General features: G+C 41.1%; 1 long non-coding RNA gene across 1 annotated transcript; it reads left to right on the top strand.

The window, feature by feature from the left end:
* The first annotated feature begins 4,986 nt into the window (after window positions 1-4,986).
* LOC144009779 (uncharacterized) lies at window positions 4,987-5,914 on the top strand. Its single transcript, XR_013281044.1, has 3 exons — window positions 4,987-5,127; window positions 5,204-5,305; window positions 5,386-5,914. It is a non-coding gene; the product is annotated as an uncharacterized LOC144009779 (long non-coding RNA).
* Window positions 5,915-21,488: the final 15,574 nt, after the last annotated feature.

Here is a 21,488-nt window from a genome sequence, read left to right as displayed (position 1 = left end):
CCCGGGCCACGTTGGGGTCCTTCCACGTTGGGGTACTTGCACGTTGGGGTACTGGCACATTGGGGTACTGGCATATTGGAAGCAAAATTTCTTTGAAAATGGCATAATAAACGTTTACATGTAGAATATTTTTTTGCCAGTGTGTGTATCAAGCTCAACGGGTTTTGGTGATTGTTAACACCTGCAAAAATCAGCGTCCTTTTTTATTTTTAGGCAATGAGTTGCCCTGATTGGTATTTTTTTGTAAAAGTGTATATACACATCATCGCTCGTTCTACTCATTGCACAATGTTACTTTTATTGTCCAAAGGGGCAATCAAAAATGAATAAAACAAAATGGAAACGTACATACGTTTGGATCAGTGTGAAGCCAGTGAACAATTTGAGTGGTGGAAACTAAAAGAATATTCATAAATGACTTAGTTATCACACTTAGAATGAGTGTACATTTTTTGTACAAAATACCGTATGTGGGGTATTTTATTTTATTTTTTATATAAGCCTCAAGGGCTAGGTGGCGCTGTATTTATAACTGAATGTTGTCATAGAGATACCTTCAGGCCTTGATTATAAGCATACATGTCAAGTGTGGGATTTTTTTTGGAGCATGTACCGTGGAGTTATTAAGCATATCCTTCATTCACGATATTGCTTTTAATGTCCATAGAGGCTATCAAAAATAAATAAAAAAATATATATGTTTGGATAAGTCTGATGCCAGTGAACATTTTGAGTGGTGGAAACTAAAAGAATATTCATAAATGACTTCGTTATCACACTTAGAATGAGTTTACATTTTTTGTACAAAATACCGTATGTGGGGTATTTTTTTTTTATGCCTCAAGGGCTAGGTGGCGCTGCATATATAACTGAATGTTGTCATAGAGATAACTTCAGGCCTTGACGATAAACATACATGTCAAGTTTGGGATTTTTTGGAGCATGTACCGGGGAGTTATCAAGTATATCCTTTTTCATTGCGAAACACAAATTTTGATGCCCCGCCCTCATCATATAGTATTTTGAAAAGTCAAAATTTTTCCCCCTGTCGTTGGCTCAGGTCTTGACATGGTCCAGGCCAAGTCTTAACTCAGTCGGATGAAACGTGTAGGAGAAGTGGGCAAAAGTCTGCCCCCTGTGAATGTGCAAAAATCGTCAAAAATGGGACATTAAAAAATTCGTAGCTCACTTCCTGTTCATTTTAGCATATGGGTACAAGAGACTTTTTTGTAGGTCTTGGGCTCCCTCATACACCTAAAAATATTCGGCGTTCTTGCTTAAACGTACAACCGGGGCTGCTTCGTTAAAAATTTCTAGGGGGCGCTATTGATTCTTTTTTTTAAAAATAGCACAATCAACAATAAAATATTGCTCATTGTACCAGGCCAGATGTGTGTGCCAAGTTTCATGAGTTTCTGTGCATGTTTAGACCCTCAAAACTGGCGTTGTTTTCTTGGCGAACAGCGCTTAGCCACGCCCACAGCAATTCGCGAAAACTCACAAACTTCGTGTTGTGACACCGTGAAGGGCGAAACCCTCATCTGAGCAAATATGAGGTAGGTCCAGTTAACGTGTTTGGAGAAAAACGTAGAAGAAAATTCGTAAGAAACAAATATGCCACGAGGTGGCGCTATCAGTAAGATGAAATATAAGTTCGTAGATGTCTTTAGGGCTGGACTCTCATCAAATGTGTGAAATTTTGAGAAGATAGTATCATCTCGGTCAAGTTAATGCAGCTTTTATTGTCACGAAAAATCTTCAGAATTTGCGTCACCGTAGCGGCCACGCCCTTTGGCGAAAAGTTACAATATTCGGTGTGGAGCATGATCAACATCTTAAGGCTTTTCTGACCAATTTTCAACTGGATACCTTCAACGAGCTCGGCACAGTAGCTAAAAACGTAAAGTATGACATTTATTGTTACCACTAGGTGGCGCTATATGTATAACTGAATATTATCATATAGATGTTTTCAGGCCGTGACTATTACGTTGCCTGAGAAGTTTGAGATTTTTTGGAGCTTGAACATGGGAGTTATTAAGCATTTGCTCTTTCTGGACAAATGAAATTTTAAAGGCAATATTTGATGCCCCGCCCCCGTCATATAGTATTTCGAAAAGGCAAGACTTTTTGCCCAGTTGTTCTCTCAGGTCTTGAGATGATAAATGCCAAGTTTGAAGTCAATTGGATGAAAAATGTTTGCAAAGCGGGAAAAGCATGACCACAGTGAATGTGCCAAAATAGGCCAAAATTGGACATAAAAAAATTCATAGCTCCCTCCCTGTACATTTTAGCTACATGGTCCCAATAGATTTTTTTGTGCGTCTCGGGGTGCTACACGTGCCTGCCAATTTTCGTTGCTCTAGCTTAAACGTGCCGGGCTTGGTTTTTGTTTTTCTACGCTAGGGGGCGCTATAGAGTCGCGTTGTTATGACGATTTCATAATATAAAATTTTTCGCCGGGCCTGAGGAGTGTGCAAAGTTTGGTGAGTTTTCGTGAATGTTTAGGTACCCAAAATCGTGATCGTTTGCGGAGAACAAAGAAGAAGAAGAAGAAGAAGAATAACTAGAGCTGCGAGCAGCTATAAAGGGCCCTCGCAGCCCGGGCCACGTTGGAGTCCTTGCACGTTGGGGTACTTGCACGTTAGGGTACTGGCACGTTGGGGTACTGGCATATTGGAAGCAAAATTTCTTTGAAAATGGCATAATAAACGTTTACATGTAGAATATTTTTTTTGCCAGTGTGTGTCAAGCTCAACGGGTTTTGGTGATTGTTAAGACCTAAAAATCAGCGTCCTTTTTTATTTTTAGGCAATGAGTTGCCCTGATTGGTATTTTTTGTAAAAGTGTATATATACATCATCGCTCGTTGTACTCATTGCACAATGTTACTTTTATTGTCCAAAGGGGCAATCAAAAATGAATAAAACAAAATGGAAACGTACATACGTTTGGATCGGTGTGAAGCCAGTGAACAATTTGAGTGGTGGAAACTAAAAGAATATTCAGAAATGACTTAGTCATCACACTTAGAATGAGTTTACATTTTTTTGTACAAAATACCGTAAGAGAGAATATTACAAGGCCGCTTCTGTCAAAATTTGATGGATGACATTCTTAATTAGATTAGGGGGGTCATGTGTGGGTCATGACCCCTCCCTAATGAAGATTAATGACCCTTTAATGACTTCCAGATGTCATATAATGAGGGTTAATGACCTTTAATGACTTCCTGATGTCATTTAATGAGGGTTAATGACCCTTAATGACTTCCTGATGTCATTTAATGAAGATTAATGACCCCTAATGACTTCCTGATGTCATTTAATGAAGATTAATGACCCTTAATGACTTCCTGATGTCATTTAATGAAGATTAATGACCCTTTAATGACTTCCAGATGTCATATAATGAGGGTTAATGACCTTTAATGACTTCCAGATGTCATTTAATGAGGGGTAATGACCTTTAATGACTTCCGGATGTCGTTTAATGAGGATGAATGACCTTTAATGACTTCCGGATGTCGTATAATGAAGATGAATGACCTTTAATGACTTCCGGATGTCGTTTAATGAAGATGAATGACCTTTAATGACTTCCAGGTGTTATATAATGAAGATGAATGACCCTTAATGACTTCCTGATGTCATTTAATGAAGATTAATGACCCCTTAATGAAGATGGATGATGTGTAGGTGGTGTTCCTACCTGTTTTTGCAGATATCCTGGCTGACCCGGGTTCAAATGCTAATTGTTTGGTTAACTTCCGGATCCGGTGCACGCCCCCCTAGATTGAGTGAATAATGAATAATAATGAGATTGAATGACGTGATCGGAGGGAGTGGTTTAGTATGGGTAAAACCGCCGGGGGAAAAGTACTAGCCATTTCTATTATGGTGAAGGGGGAAAAGTATGCACAAACACGGCTCAAAGATTGTATTTTTAGAGGTTGTAAAACAAGAAGTATAAGGTAAGGTTAAACTGTGATACGGTGGTTGGTATTATGAAATTAAAAAATATGAAGTTATACATTATATGTAAAAATGTTGTAAGAGTCGTTCGTGACTGCTGGGGTTGAATCTGAAAATAAACGGATAAAACTATATAATTTCCCCTTACTGATATAGTTACTATCTGACATTTTTGTTCAATATTTCTGTGAGTAGGGGGAAGCATATGCAGTCAAAGATTCATGGGGAGGTCAAATGTATGTCTGTGCTTGTGTGCGCGTACGCGCATGTATGGCTGCATGAGGGTCAAAGAAGTGTGAGGACAGACGGGCGGCTGAAGAAGTGTGAGGTAAACGATGGCTATAATGTTGTTAGTTTGAAAGACAACGCTTCCTAAAATATATTACAAAAATAAGCATGTACTCTGACGGTTACATTTATATCAGTATCAATTTTACAAAAGGAAAATGGTGAGCAGGTCTCCTCACCCCCTGTGAGAACAGAGGGGTTGCTGGTCATAAAATTAAATTAGGCTGAAGAAGAACGGACACGCAACTAATTGTGAGGGTCATTTCTGAGGGTCTAATAGAAATGTATGGATTTTAAATTGCGTTTTGCACACCCTCCTCTATGTATAAATATGAGGCCTTCGCAATGCCACACTCACTTCTCTGAAAAATTCTCAAGAGGTATCGGCTCTGAGCTTCCAAGATGAATCAAGGTAATTAACTCTTGATATTATCTATATATGTATATATACTCATACAATTGTGGCACTTATATTCACTTCTATTAATGTTTTTGCTATGAAATAAAAAACCCCTACATCTTAATGAAGCTTCTGGAAAAGCAAGCATCTTAGTGAGTGATTTATTTATTTAATGGAATGATGCATGCCTTTATTTTTATACTTATTTTATTTTTAAGTTATGAGAGATTTTGGAATAAGTCTGTATCAATATGTATTTTTGTTTTACATGTATTTTAATTTTATAGAGTTAGGAGAGTTTTTTTTATTTTATTTTATTATTATTTTTTTTTTGAATGAGTGAATGAGTTCGTATTTTCTTATTTTAAATTTGAATTTTTACAGAATTAGAAGCGTTGTTGGATGAAATTCAACTGTATTATTATTCAGCGTCACAAGATGGCGATGTTGTGCCAGGAATCCGGCGTAAGTATTTCTTATTTTGAAACTTTTAGAGCTTTTTCTTGCTTTAAAATTAACTGTTAGTAATGGATATTTACAGAATTGAATGAGGATGTGAACGAGAGGATTAGACAGCCGGAGATTTTCGTAATTACGAGTGATGAGGAAGAATTGGATGACGAATTACCTGCAGGAGTGAACGGTAAATTTCCTTTTTTTAAATAAAATAAAACCTATGTATTACTATTTTTTAAATGAACCGGTAATGTTGTATGATTATAGGTGGTGATATACTGAGCGAGACGGTCCCAGAGACTGCTCAACCTGAGGTCATAATAATATCTGACGAAGAAGAAGAAGGAGAAGAAGAAGAAGAGATATTAAGGCGTGAACACGTGAGGGGCGAAGAGGAAGGTGAATTCGTCGGGTTTCCACCGATTGAAAGCGAATCTGAAATGGAAAACTCTGAGGGGGGGTGACATGGATTTAGATAATGTAGGTCAAGGTTTGGCTGAAATTGTAAATGCCTTAAACGATGAGATCTCTATGCAAATCGAGCCTTTTCAAATGCCTGATGAAATCGTCGACGATGATGGCGATCCGTTTGTGGCTATAAGACACATTGAGGATTTTATTGATTTCTTTAATCCTTTAGAGAGGGCTCTTGCACGTCTTAACCAGTCATCTTCAAACGGCGAAGCCGTTGAGGACATACTTGAACCAGACATACATAGAAATGACCAACAGCAATCCTCTGTATCATTTTCACAACATTCCCAGCCACACCCACACAATCAAACGCAACATGTAGAAGGTAGCAGCAGTACACATTGCCAGCAGACACTTGTGTCAAATACACAAAACTTTCAATACCAACCATACACGCACAATCAAACGCAACAGACAGAAGCTGGTGGTAGTAGTACACTAGCTAGACAAGACCTCCAACAACAGTCTCGGGTACATCGACACATTCAAGCAGAACATCCCCCAGCACCAACCCCCAGTACACAATCCACCTTGCAACAATCTTCAGACACAAACAGACAGGTGGGGGGACAAGTTAGGCGTCCGAATTTTAACAACTTGGAGATAAGACGACGTCTAAATACAACGAGACCCGAAGACCCCCTTGATTTTGCAGCCTTCTACACAAACATTGGCAATAATTTGAATGAAGCTGTGCAGGAGGTAATCAGATCGACTAGTCGCGGTGATATAGTCCAAGCAGAAATAGTGGGTGAAAATGTGAGGGAGCACTGTTACCTAGATGCTGTTAATGACCCGAATGACGTAACTGACGCAGTCCATAATTTGCTAGATCGCATCGCACAATCTAATACAGAGGTACTGGCCGACAATAGTCTAGAACTTGTTGTACAGATTGTATTTGATGTTAATGGCGGAGGAGGTGCCAAACGCAAACTAATTTTGACTACAAATGATGAAATGGTTCAAAAGAAGAAGAGATGTTTGTACATAACGTATGACAAAAATGATAAATTATGCTTTGCTAGATCGTTAGCATACCTGCTTGACGGATCGTTGACTGTTGATCAGGCTACACAGAGGGCTCGTTATTTACAGCAAAGCGTGGGGTTGACTTGTGAGACTGCCGTTAGTCTGAGGGACGTACACAAATTTGAAACGCTTGTGAAACGCAAAATCGTTATAGCTTATAGAGCGGATTGCGAACGCCCCCTGTCTTTTTTTGAGACGCAATACCCCAAATCAGAGGACTCAGTGTTCTTACTGCTATTAGACGGACACTATTATGGAATAAAATCGGTTAAGGAGTTCATAGGGAAATCCTACTTTTGCAGACAATGTTACAAAGGGCATAAAAACCAAGAACAACATAGTTGTGAGGGGCATTGTCACATCTGTCTCGACCCTACCTGCAAACAACAACCGTTCAAAGCCATTCATTGTAACGATTGTAATAAAATATGTCAGAACGAGAGTTGCTTCGTTAAACACAAAGAACGCAGACAGACCTCAAAATCCGAGACTAGCAACTGTGAGAAATACAAAAAATGTAGCGAATGCAGTGTGGAATATTACGTCAAATCACAGGGGGAGAATGTTAAACATAAATGCCCTCAAGCCAAATGCACAGTATGTGGAGAGGTTCTACCTAAGGGCGGTGATGAGGCGAGAGGAAACCCTCATCTGTGTTACATGCAGCCTCTAAAACCGGAAGCGCCTTGTAAACAAATAATTTACTACGATTTTGAAACATTCGTAGGTGCTGACGGTAAACACAAACCCTACCTAGTGTGTACCAAATCGACAAAGGGGGTGGAAAAACATTGGTTGGGTCTTGATTGCGTCGAACAATTTCTTGATTATGTCAGGAACCCTCGTTTTGAACAGTCTAAACTAATCGCTCACAACGCCAAAGGTTTTGACGCTTACATCATTCTAAACAAAATGGTAGACATGGGGGTTAATGTCAGCGTCATTATGCAAGGGAGCAAAGTCATTTGTTTCTCAGATACGGACTACAAACTGGGGTACAACGACTCCTTGTCCTTCCTCACGATGCCCCTCAGCTCCTTGCCTAAAGCTCTAGGTTTCATCGATCAAACTAAAGGGTATTTCCCCCATGGCTTTAGCTCTCTAGACCATTTAAATTACATCGGTCCCTACCCTGATCCAAAATATTATGGGGTAGAGCGTATGTCGACGGTCCATCGTACAACGTTTTTTGAATGGTACGAGGTAGCGTGTAAGGGAACCTTCAATTTTGCTCAGGAAGCTCTAATGTACTGCAGAAATGATGTGAATATTTTGGCGACAGCTTGTGAGAAATTTAGAGAGGAGTTTCTTAATGCGACTGGTACAGACCCGTTCAATTCTGTAACTATCGCCTCCTCCTGCATGAAGGTGTTCCGGAACAATTTCCTAACACCTAAAACATTGGCTATTACGCCGACCGATAATTACATACAACAAACCAAATCATTCTCACGCGACTCGATCCAATACCTAATGTGGGTGGCGCACAGCCAAAAAATACCTATTATTCACGCCTTAAACAAGGGGGAGGTCAAGATCGGGCAGTACTATGTAGACGGGTACGCTTTGATAGACGGCGTAAAATATGTATGGGAATATCTCGGATGTTTCTATCACGGATGCCGTGAATGTTACGATCCTACTCAAAAGTGTCCTATGAGTAAACGACCGTTTCAAGAAAAGTTTGACAGGGTTAAAAAGAAAATACAGGATCTAAAAGTCAAGCACGGTGTACAGCTTGTGTTGATGTGGGAGCATGAGTGGCTGCGGTTAAAAAAGTCGCCTGAATTCAACAAGGCTCTCGAGCTGGGCTACACCGTATCACAAATTACGGAGGTGTGGCATTTTGACTCGTCGAGTAGCGACGTCTTCAAAGCATACATCGATACATTCCTTAAAGGGAAGCAAGAGGCCTCGGGGTATCCTTCCTACGTCGTTGATCAGGCAGGTAGGGAAAAGTACATCGAAAACTATGAGACTCACCAAGGTATTAGACTAGACCCCTCAAAAATAAATGTGAATGCGGGTAAGAGGCAGGTGTCTAAATTATGCCTCAACAACTTTTGGGGCAAATTGGGACAGCGTGATAATTTGGATAAAACAGAGATTGTAAGCAGCACAGAACGCTTCTTTGAATTGTTATTTTCGGGGGTGTACGAGATCAAAGCCTTTCACTTCCTCAACGATCAAAGGTCGATCGTGCAGTACAGCTACAACCGACGTTGCAACGTCCCCCCCCTCCAAAACCGCTAACATCTTTGCAGCATGCATGACCACGGCTTATGCACGTCTAAAAATGTACGCATATTTGGAGCGACTGCAGACGAGTGTTTTGTACACCGACACGGACAGCCTCGTCTATGTAGTCAAAGACGGCGAAAGTCCTTTGGAATTAGGTGACTATTTGGGGGATTTGACTGACGAGTTGGGAGGAGATAGCATTCAGGAGTTTGTTTCAGCGGGTCCTAAAAGTTACGCCTACCAAACTAGGAACAGCATGAAAACGGTAATGAAGGTAAAAGGTATCACACAGACCCATGACACTTGCAAACGCGTCAATTTTGACAGCATCAAGAATTTAGTTGAAGGGTACATTGACTCATCAGGCACACAAACCAGAACGATTGAAACGCCTCAACACACTATCGTGCGTAACAAAAAGGGTTTTCACCTAAAAAACATGTCATTCATGAAAAAGTTCAGGGTAGTATATGACAAGAGACGTCTTATCCCCCACGGACGCACCCTGCCTTTCGGTTATTAGTGTGTTTTGTGAAATGGAGTTAAATCAAGTTGATTTTGATCCGAGGCTTCAACCCCCCTTTTCTTGTTTAATATCTGGACCAAGCGGGTGTGGAAAAACATATTTTGTAAAAAGTATCTTGGAAAATTGTAACCATGTTATGAAAAGTCTTCCTGACAATGTTGTATGGATCTACACTTCTTTTCAACCTCTGTACGAGGAACTTCAAAAGCTGAATAAAAATATTAACTTTGTGAAAGGTCTCCCTGATTCTTTTGAGGATGAAAGTTTGTTTCCAGCGCGTCAAAGTCATTTGGTTATTCTGGACGACGTCATCTTTCAGGCGTCGGACCACCCTGAGGTGGTAAGAATTTTTACCCAATATAGACATCATAGGAATATGAGCGTCATCATGTTAACGCAGAACATTTTTCATCAAGGTAAATACAGCCGGACAATCAGCCTCAACAGTAATTATATGGTGTTGTTTAAAAACCCGCGTGATAAATTACAAACGAGTGTTTTGGCTAATCAGATATTTCCCTCAAAGAAAAAGTATTTTTTGGAAAGCTTTGAAGACGCTACCAAAGACGCTCACGGGTATTTATTAGTGGATTTAACCCCGACATGTCCAGATCAATATAGACTGAGGACGGGCTTACTAGCTCATCAGTGGCCTACCGTCTACATACCCAAGACTTAATAAGATGTCGAAGCTTTTAAAAAGAAATGCTCCGCTGCTCAAAACTTTGTTTCACGCCAAGCCCAAGAAACGTAAAGACATACTTTTGCGCGGTCCCGCTAGCTTGGTGAAAGCTCTCTGCGAGATTGCTCTAAATCTCTTAAAAGGTCACATACCGCTGAGTCCTTCGCAGTATAAGAGGCTAAAAAAGCAAAAGAAGGTGATCAGAGAATTGGCCGATAAGAAAAAAAGTCTGAAGAAAAAACGTGCGGTCTTGATTCAAAAGGGTGGTTTTATCTTACCCTTGTTGGGGGCATTCGCCCCTGTCCTCGGAAGTCTTTTAGGCGGTCTAATAAATAAATAAACTTTAACCAACATGAGTTTGAGAACAGCTCAGAAAATGTTTCTTGTCTCACCTCACCAACTGGAACGTTTAAGCAGGCCGGAACCAACCATTCGAGAGACGGCGGAGCGTAATTTGGATTTTAAAATGAAGGAGGTCCTAGAAGATAGTTCTCTAGACCAGTATGAGAAAATTAAAAAGTACCAATCCTTGATGCAACGATATTTAGGGTTGCTCAAACAAGGGGAAAACGAACGACGACCAATCAACCTGACTCTACCTGCTGAGACATCAAACACATCCCCATCAGATGAAGCGACGGGTTTGGAGAATGAAGCCTGGCTCGACATCGTCCAAACAATCCCTCCTCGTTACCGTAAAAATGCCGATTATGTTTTAAGAAAACTGTCTACCGACGAAAGAGGTTGGACTCCTCGCAGCGAATTCATCTTCAGAGGTAAGCCCGTCAGAGGATCCCACATGACTGATTTACTCAAACATCTCATCGGCAAGAATGTTTCATCGCAAGGTCCTAGAGGTTGGAGCGAGTTTCTACACACCCTCTCAGAACTCAATATACCCGAAACAACGGTTTCTAACCCACATGCACGCGAGGAGTTGAGACGTCTAAAAAACGGCTCATATACATCTAATCCCATTGTTAAGGAATCTTCGAACGGGAAAAAGAAAAGAAAACGGAATGCTTCGACTATAAAGTGGGAGGGGTTTTAAATATGACACTTATTTTATGTAAGGAAAAACACATCACTCTGTATTGCCTTTTAAATTGCTTTTATTGAATAAATGATTTGAAAAACATAATCCGTTACAGACAATGACATTTTTTAAATTTGTTGAAAGAACATGATTTTTGTCCTCCGCATGGTTTGCAGGTAAAAAACCGGTGTCGCCGAACAAAAGCAGATACCATAGCATCATTCTTGATTACATCGTCGGTGTAGCAGTCCATCACATCCTGGTAAGACTCTCCACACCCTCTGTGGCTCAGGTAGTACACACAATGAGGGCCGCAGGCCGCTGACAGTTCGTGTTGTAACTGCCGATTATGGTAAATTATACGGTTAGAATACTTTTCCAGAAAAGACTTTATACTTTGTGGGTAATATTTAAAATCAGGGGGAAAGCCGAAGGGGTCGAAAAAAGATGCAGAGTCGTCCTTTTCCAAGGTGAGAGCCAACCAATGTTCTCCGGGTTTAGAGCGGGGGTGTGTATTAACTATATAGTATATGGGGGGCGAGGGTTTCAAGGAGGATAACTCGTCCGAAGCGTAAACGCCTCCAAATAAATGTCCTTGTAAACGTGTCATCAAACTCTCCAATTCCCTTCCGTTCATCTCCTCAGTAATAGTCCATTAACACTTCCCTCTTCGAGTTAATTTCTAAAATAGAGTCGTAACAAGCGTACACAATAAGTGTGGCGGTATGGGGAAGCGGGGTCCTGAATCTCATCTCCAATCTGAGTGTACCGCTGGACACAGGGGATAAAGCCTCTGTGTCCTGGCTAGGATTTAGATTAAAGGCAAACAGAGCATAGCCTTGTTGAAAGTCTTCGTGGTCTATACTTAGAGGTAAATCTTTTAAAAACCTCCCCGTCGTGGAAAACAAGTTATGAAACTCGCGCACTGCGTTTCCTGCGTTAAATTGGGGTTGAAACGCCTTAGATGGGATCTGCCGCCCTTCTTGAGTTAGGGCTAGGTATTCAATATTGTGGTGGGCAAAGTTAAAAGGATTTAAATTCTTCCGCCCCACAAAAGCGCTGTGATTGACGAGTGCTAAAACCACATACTTTGGCGTATGTCCCAAAAAGAGATTGTCTTGATGGCAGATCCTCGATAACTGGGGTATAGAGTAAGTCTTTACGTTGATCCTCGATAGGGGGTACAGCGCGTTGTCTTTGTGGAGAGCCGCTGCGTGACCCAAAGAAACGGCCGGTGCGACCGCTACTTTTTTTACAAAAAGGGTGGCTCCTATTATCTTCAGAGAGCAATCAGCGTCGGGGGGACTCATTAAACAAAAATCATCGCTGGCTCTTGTTAGCTTTAGCCTTAGATCCACGTTATTTAAGAGGTATCTCTCACAAAAGAAAATATCCGAGTGAATGGGGCCTAGGAGTTGAAATTCCCTGGACCCCTCAATCAATTGGGCTCTGTGAACCAGCCCTTCATTAACATCGTTGCCCGTGAGCGATGTTGAATCCATCCGCCCTCGTGTATCTTTGAAGAACATGGCTGTGCTAAATTGGCTTTTGAGAGAATCCTCTGAAAAGTTTAACAATGTTTCAATCATAGCTCTGTAAGGGTGAGTAGCGCTTGATTGTGAGATGAGTCTATCCCCTAATGTAACATCTACTTGGGTAAAGATTGTGTTTAACGGATAGTTAATGATGCCTACGTGGTCGGTGGGGCCCAGATGAGAGCCGTCTCTGTGTGTTACTCGCAAACGCAGGTAAAGCATTGTGTCCGAGAGATCCATATATTTAGAACCGTCCCCCGGTATGAAGAATTCAATGGGTCCTTGCTCCGTCAAAGCTGATAAGGGTGAAATTTCGACGTATTGGCTTTGTTCTATCGAAAGTTGGGTCATTGGGGGTGAGAACAAATCTAATTCCGACAGAGTGCATTCTTGCGACTTGTGATGTAAAAGAGCCATTTTCGTCAGATTGTTTAAGAGAAAATGTCGGCGTTGCTTCTTCGGCGCTTCCTTCTTGAGACTGATTTCCTTTTGACTGCACGCCTACGCTTTTTATGAGTAACCAGTCTCTGACCTATCGGTCTCCTCGAAGGTCTTCGAGCCAAAACCATTAACCCGGATCCATCTTGATTCTTTTCTCTTCTCTGTATTCTTTCCATCGCACGTCCTGCTACATCCATGGCAATATTTTTAGCCGCCGACTGCAGGTGAGGTTTCGCTACTGTAAAACCTTTTTTGACTAAAGGTACGACAAAACGGAAAAGTTTAGAAAAAATGGAGCCCAAACCTCGCCCATATTGCACAGGGGCCCCGTGAAAACCCGGAAGCGACCCTCCTGCTTGGGTTTCGTAATAATTAACAAAGCGATACAGGTCAGGGTGTGTCTCCATCACAACCATTGTTTTTTACCTCGGTTTAAAATGCAGGGTAATAATTATCTTTCCGTATTTAAAATTAACCGGCTGATTCTGATCCGTCTTAATCTGTATTCCTACTTCTTCAATATGTCTCCTACTAATAGGCAGGTAGTAAGCAGGGTTGAAAGTTTTAAAAATAAACTCCCCGTATCTCCCTTCGATCGGAGCAGTCCTCAATAACGGAGCATAGGCATCCCCTACCGTCTGGTGTTGCACCACGTCTGTATAAACGTATAAATGGTATTGACCCGCCTTTATATCGGCTGGGTACGGGGCAGGTAACCAATTAGGTTTTATAGTAAACCATTGTCCTTCCTTCATACCAAGTATGTAAGCCAACGGTGCATTAAAGCGGATCTTATAACATCCGGTTGACGACATCCAAAGAAATTTCCGCATATTAATATCGTAATGGAGTAAAATTTGGTTGCCTATTTTATTTTTTATAATATACAGAACCGCCTCTCGTAGCTTGTCAAGATCTTCATATTCCCCGGATGTAATATCTAAGGTGTGGGTTACAAATTCGTTTTTATCAGACCCCCTAGCTGTCTCGGAGTTCTTTGCATCCTTAGCTTTGGAAAGCGTCATATCTTTTATATAGAAAGTAGTCTGGTTTTCGGGTACGTTTATCCAACTACGAGGGTATGAAATCTCAGTCAGGGCCACCTCCCAACTTCCTTCGAGATCAATGTGTTGGGCCAAATTCACTCTGAACTGTGAGATTGTGTTGTCCGTATACACATCCATACTAGCGTTAGAAGGTAGAGTAATGTAGAATCCTCCATCGTGTAAGGGATCCATGCCGGCTTCTGATACAAGTTGTATTTGAAACTCTTTTTTAAACGTCTACAATCTGAGAAGCGGGGACCCAGCTATCGAATTTCGAGGGCCATCCCTTCCAACGAACGAGGAATTGTCTCTGCCCCCTCACCGTGCGCCTTTTAAGGATTTTCTCAATATGGAATGTGTGGTCTTTTGATACGCTCACCTTCTGTAATTCACCTTCGTAAAACGATCCTTCTATGACATCCCCGTCATAATCTTTCAGTTTGTAGACGGGTGGAAAACGAGGAAGACATTCAGATATGGTAAACAATTCGTCCGTAAAGCTCTGCTCGTATTTTTTATCAAACACTCCTCTTAATTTAGATATCCTCACCACATCTCCTGTTTTAAAACGCATTTTTAATTTCCCACTTTGCTCTATCGGCATATTACCGTATAGATTCTGGAAAACCTGTTGAGTATTTCCGTCAGTAACTTGATTGGGCTTCATTTTTATACTTTTATGGTAGCTTTCGTTATAACTACTTACTAAATCTTGTACGACGTCGATATACCTGCGTGTTTCTGGCCGTAAAATATCTCCACATTCTAGTTTTTAAAGTTCTATTAAACCTTTCAACAACCTGGGCTTTCAGATCACTGGCAGTAGCAAAATGAACAATGTTGTGTTTTTTCATCAGGTTCTGAAAATGTCTGTTAAAAAATTCTTTACCCGCGTCGGTCTGTATTTTTCGAGGCGTCCCACTCTCAGACAAAACAGATTCAAAAGCTTTAACTACCTGCGGAGCCGTCTTATCCTTCAAAATGCGTACGTAGGCTTTTTTTGAAAAAATATCGATGACTGTCAGTAAATATTTAAATCCATCGTTGACGCCAGCCAGGGCCTGCATATCGCAGAGGTCTGCCTGAAATTGATTCAGCGCCCTTGGGACAAAAACCCTGTTTCGTGGGAAATTGATTCTAGCGGGTTTGTGTAAGGTGTAGGCATCTTGCTCGATTAAGAAACCCCTGACTCGATCACGATTTACTTTTTTACCCGTAACATCCTGTACACCTAAGTGTAAACGCTCTACACCACCAAAACTGGCCGGGTGTGAGGCATCGTAGTAAAGCTTCTCCATACACTTCCTCTCAGCCATCATCAGAAAATGAATTTAAATGATATATGCAACGATTATTTATTGATAAATTCACACAGACATGACTTCTTTTGTTTTTTTTTGGTTTATTACATGATTTCCATAGTATAATCATACACAATAGTAAAAATGATTCCATGCATAATGCTAAAAGGCAATACTAAGAATTAATATACTCAAGGACTCGGGATAAGACATAGGGACTAACTTTTAATTCAACGACGGTTTGAAATTCTTTTAATTCAACAGGTAAGTCTAAAGGGTAGTTATTTTCTAGACAGTATTTTGCAGAATCAACAAACAGAGTCAAAATTGTTACCAGGTGACCTACACCCACGTCATCACACCATGCATCCAGAACGGCTTTAATTGTATTGGCCAAACCCAAATGACTCTCGTTCACAACACGTCTGACAAAACAATCCCAAGATACATGAAATAGCGAATGAGACAATGATCTGACTTTTTGCATAATCAACAACATTTTGTCAATTCGTCCGTCTCGGTCAGAAGTATGTAGAATGGTTCTCTCCAGAATGTCCGCCCAATTACACAAACCGTAATATCGAAACAACAATTTTCTGAAGATATTTCCCATCGTGTGTCTCTATTTAGAATTGTAGTACTTGTCCAGCAAAGTCTTGAGGTCGTTCGACAGCGATCCGGGGCCTTCAAGGGCGTCCAGTTGCTCGAGCTTGTCGAGTATCTTCTTCTCTTGCTCGAGATCTAGCAGGACAATCTCGGCCGCTGTCTTGACCTTCTTAATGTCGGTAGTCAGATGAAGCAAGTTCAACATGTAATGAATGCTGGGGAGGAATTTAGGCGTGCACAACAATGCTATCACACGATGATAATGTTTCCTAAAATACTCATCATCGTCTATTTCTAGACACTGGTGCTGCCTCTGGCTGGGATGGTTGATTAAACAGCCATTACATTCATCTCTACTGTATTTAACTATAACTTGATTGAGGAGATGTCCTATAGTCTGTTTTATACAGTTGTACTTATCCCGACACAGCCAACTGTCCGGGGGCCCGTTCCAGACAAGGTCCCAGTCCTTGTCAAGGTTTGTAGGTGAAGGCAAAGCTGTTGGCGGGCACCCCTCCACAACGTCCCCGTCAGAGGTTAGTTGCTGCTGAGGCTGCTGCTGCTGAGACTCCTGAGGCTGCTGAGGAGGTAGGTGTTCATGCCGGGTATTGAGTTCCTCAGGAGTCATCAGCAGTTGTGAATACTCCAGCGAGGCAATGTACTCATCGGTCAGCTGCACTTCTTGAGAGTTCTCCGGCGGAGGGGTGTTCTCGTCGGCAGTCGCGGGGTACTGAGAACAGTCCAACTGCTCTCGCTCAAGGTGGGCCGCGGCTGCCTCAACGTCCTTTCCCTCCTCAAAGTCAGAGCTCTCTGTCTGCGTACCTTTTGAGACTTTAAGCCGCGATCCTTCCACCAGAGGCACCACACTCCGGGCACCCAGAGGCGTCCACGATGTTGCCAGGCGTCTGGAACTCTGTCTGGTAGGAGGCATCGTTGTCGTCGTTGGCTTTTTCAGGCAAAGTGTAGTCCGGCTGGAGACTCCTGCTCTTATATTACATAGGGGCGGTTATATGGGAGGGATTTGTTGTAAAGAGGCGTATTTTCCCATTGTCTAAGTGGTAGGGGGGCTGTCCTTGAGGGGGGTTGGCTTATGACGTCAGAGTAGGCGGTTCATAGGGGCGTTGACTACTCAAACGTCAACGCCTTCCTTACACCCACAATGTTTCGCCAATGCCGGCTGTCCAAAAAGAGGGTGGAGATTTTTTCAGAGTGCGCATCCATCCTCTCATTCCATTCAGCCAACGGTAGGGTCAAAACCCTCAAAAAAACACCACATTCAGTGTTAAATGCTTCCAAAGTAAAAAACAGTTCATTCTGATTTGTGCGATCACCAGTCTCTATCAGGTTGTTAGAATCAATTTTCACCTTAAAAAACCAACGACCTGTAGGCGTTGTCCTCGAGACCCATGTAAATGTTAAAACATTCCATGGTTCAGACGACTTCATACATTCTTTCAACACTCGAGGTACCAGTTGATTTAATATACCCCAGTCATTAGAGTTTAGAGTCCCATAGCCACTAGGTGATGTATTTTCAACACCGTCCATGCTAAAATACAGACACAGCTCACCCATCTCGTAAAGGAAGCGGTATCCCCATGAGGCAGATGGATCCAAAGACCATATTTCCTCCAAAGACTCTGCGGGGGGTTTCTGAATATGTCGCAAAAACATCTGCTTCTTACGCGGCGCATCCAAAATCGAGTCGGTCCCAGTGCGTCCCATCTGCACTGAAACATTTGTCTCGCTGATTACATTGATTTTCCCCGCCATCCTCGCTGTAGTTCTATCGGACTGTTGAAGCGCTTGTTATATCCTTTTTACCCATACTAAACCACTCCCTCCGATCACGTCATTCAATCTCATTATTCACTCAATCTAGGGGGGCGTGCACCGGATCCGGAAGTTAACCAAACAATTAGCATTTCAACCCGGGTCAGCCATGATATCTGCAAAAACAGGTAGGAACACCACCTACACATCATCCATCTTCATTAAGGGGTCATTAATCTTCATTAAATGACATCAGGAAGTCATTAAGGGTCATTCATCTTCATTATATAACACCTGGAAGTCATTAAAGGTCATTCATCTTCATTAAACGACATCCGGAAGTCATTAAAGGTCATTCATCTTCATTATACGACATCCGGAAGTCATTAAAGGTCATTCATCCTCATTAAACGACATCCGGAAGTCATTAAAGGTCATTACCCCTCATTAAATGACATCTGGAAGTCATTAAAGGTCATTAACCCTCATTATATGACATCTGGAAGTCATTAAAGGGTCATTAATCTTCATTAAATGACATCAGGAAGTCATTAAGGGTCATTAATCTTCATTAAATGACATCAGGAAGTCATTAGGGGTCATTAATCTTCATTAAATGACATCAGGAAGTCATTAAGGGTCATTAACCCTCATTAAATGACATCAGGAAGTCATTAAAGGTCATTAACCCTCATTATATGACATCTGGAAGTCATTAAAGGGTCATTAATCTTCATTAGGGAGGGGTCATGACCCACACATGACCCCCCTAATCTAATTAAGAATGTCATCCATCAAATTTTGACAGAAGCGGCCTTGTAATATTCTCTCTACCGTATGTGGGTTTTTTTTTTTATATAAGCCTCAAGGGCTAGGTGGCGCTGTATTTATAACTGAATGTTGTCATCGAGATACCTTCAGGCCTTGATTATAAGCATACATGTCAAGTGTGGGATTTTTTTTGGAGCATGTACCGTGGAGTTATTAAGCATATCCTTCATTCACGATATTGCTTTTAATGTCCACAGAGGCTATCAAAAATAAATAAAAATATATATATGTTTGGATAAGTCTGATGCCAGTGAACATTTTGAGTGGTGGAAACTAAAAGAATATTCATAAATGACTTAGTTATCACACTTAGAATGAGTTTACATTTTTTGTACAAAATACCGTATGTGGGGTATTTTTTTTTTATGCCTCAAGGGCTAGGTGGCGCTGCATATATAACTGAATGTTGTCATAGAGATAGCTTCAGGCCTTGACGATAAACATACATGTCAAGTTTGGGATTTTTTGGAGCATGTACCGGGGAGTTATTAAGCATATCCTTTTTCAGTGCGAACCACAAATTTTGATGCCCCGCCTTCATCATATAGTATTTCGAAAGGTCAAGATTTTTCCCCCTGTCGTTGGCTCAGGTCTTGACATGGTCCAGGTCAAGTCTTAACTCAGTCAGATGAAACGTGTAGGAGAAGTGGGCAAAAGTCTGCGCCCTGTGAATGTGCAAAAATTGTCAAAAATGGGACATTCAAAAATTCGTAGCTCACTTCCTGTTCATTTTAGCATATGGGTCCAAGAGACTTTTTTGTAGGTCTTGGGCTCCCCCATACACCTAAAAATATTCGTCGGTCTTGCTTAAACGTACAACCGGGGCTGCTTCGTTAAAAACTTCTAGGGGGCGCTATTGAGTCATTTTTGTAAAAATAGCACAATCAACAATAAAATATTGCTCATTTTACCAGGCCAGATGTGTGTGCCAAGTTTCATGAGTTTCTGTGCATGTTTAGACCCTCAAAACTGGCGTGTTAGCCACACCCACAGCAATTCGCGAAAACTCACAAACTTCGTGTTGTGACATCATGAAGGCCGAAACCCTCATCTGAGCAAATATGAGGTAGGTCCAGTTAACGTGTTTGGAGAAAAACGTAGAAGAAAATTCGTAAGAAAAAAAATTGCCACTAGGTGGCGCTATCAGTTAGATGAAATATAAGTCAGTAGATGTCTTTAGGGCTGGACTCTCATCAAATGTGTGAAATTTTGAGAAGATAGGAGCATCTCGGTCAAGTTAATGCAGCTTTTATTTTCGCGAAAAATCTTCAGACTTTGCGTCACCGTAGCGGCCACGCCCTTTGGCGAAAAGTTACAATATTCGGTGTGGGGCATGATCAACATCTTAAGCCTTTTCTGACCAATTTTCAAATGGATCCCTTCAACAAGCTCAGCACAGTAGCTAAAAACGTAAAGTATGACATTTATTGTAACCACTAGGTGGCGCTATATGTATAACTGAATTTTATCATATAGATGTTTTCAGGCCGTGACTATTACGTTGCCTGAGAAGTTTGAGATTTTTTGGAGCTTGAACATGGGAGTTATTAAGCATTTGCTCTTTCTGGACAAATGAAATTTTAAAGGCAATATTTGATGCCCCGCCCCCGTCATATAGTATTTCAAAAAGGCAAGATGTTTTGCCCAGTTGTTCTCTCAGGTCTTGAGATGATAAATGCCAAGTTTGAAGTCAATTGGATGAAAAATGTTTGCAAAGGGGGAAAAAGCATGACCACAGTGAATGTGCCAAAATAGGCCAAAATTGGACATAAAAAAATTCATAGCTCACTTCCTGTACATTTTAGCTACATGGTCCCTATAGACTTTTTTGTGCGTCTCGGGGTGCTACACGTGCCTGCCAATTTTTGTTGCTCTAGCTCAAACGTGCCGGGCTTGGTTTTTATTTTTCTACGCTAGGGGGCGCTATCGAGTCGCATTGTTATGACGACTTAATAATATCAAATTTTTCGCCGGGCCTGAGGAGTGTGCAAAGTTCGGTGAGTTTTCGTGAATGTTTAGGTACCCAAAATCGCGATCGTTTGCGGAGAATAAAGAAGAAGAAGAAGAAGAAGAAGAAGAATAACTAGAGCTGCGAGCAGCTATAAAGGGCCCTCGCAGCCCGGGCCACGTTGGGGTCCTTGCACGTTGGGGTACTGGCATATTGGAAGCAAAATTTCTTTGAAAATGGCATAATAAACGTTTACATGTAGAATATTTTTTTTTGCCAGTGTGTGTCAAGCTCAACGGGTTTTGGTGGTTGTTAAGACCTGCAAAAATCAGCGTCTTTTTTTATTTTTAGGCAATGAGTTGCCCTGATTGGTATTTTTTTGTAAAAGTGTATATACACATCATCGCTCGTTGTACTCATTGCACAATGTTACTTTTATTGTCCAAAGGGGCAATCAAAAATGAATAAAACAAAATGGAAACGTACATACGTTTGGATCGGTGTGAAGCCAGTGAACAATTTGAGTGGTGGAAACTAAAAGAATATTCATAAATGACTTAGTTATCACACTTAGAATGAGTGTACATTTTTTGTACAAAACACCGTATGTGTTTTTTTTTATATATATATATATATATATAAATGCCTCAAGGGCTAGGTGGCGCTGTATTTATAACTGAATGTTGTCATAGAGATACCTTCAGGCCTTGATTATAAGCATACATGTCAAGTGTGGGATTTTTTTTGGAGCATGTACCGTGGAGTTATTAAGCATATCCTTCATTCACGATATTGCTTTTAATGTCCATAAAGGCTATCAAAAATAAATAAAAATATATATATGTTTGGATAAGTCTGATGCCAGTGAACATTTTGAGTGGTGGAAACTAAAAGAATA

The sequence above is a fragment of the Festucalex cinctus genome, chromosome 20 (genome assembly GCF_051991245.1).
Source record: "Festucalex cinctus isolate MCC-2025b chromosome 20, RoL_Fcin_1.0, whole genome shotgun sequence".
In the NCBI taxonomy this organism is placed as follows: Eukaryota; Metazoa; Chordata; class Actinopteri; order Syngnathiformes; family Syngnathidae; genus Festucalex; species Festucalex cinctus.
Note: the sequence above shows the minus strand (reverse complement) of the source record. Positions and strands in the feature narration are given on the sequence as shown.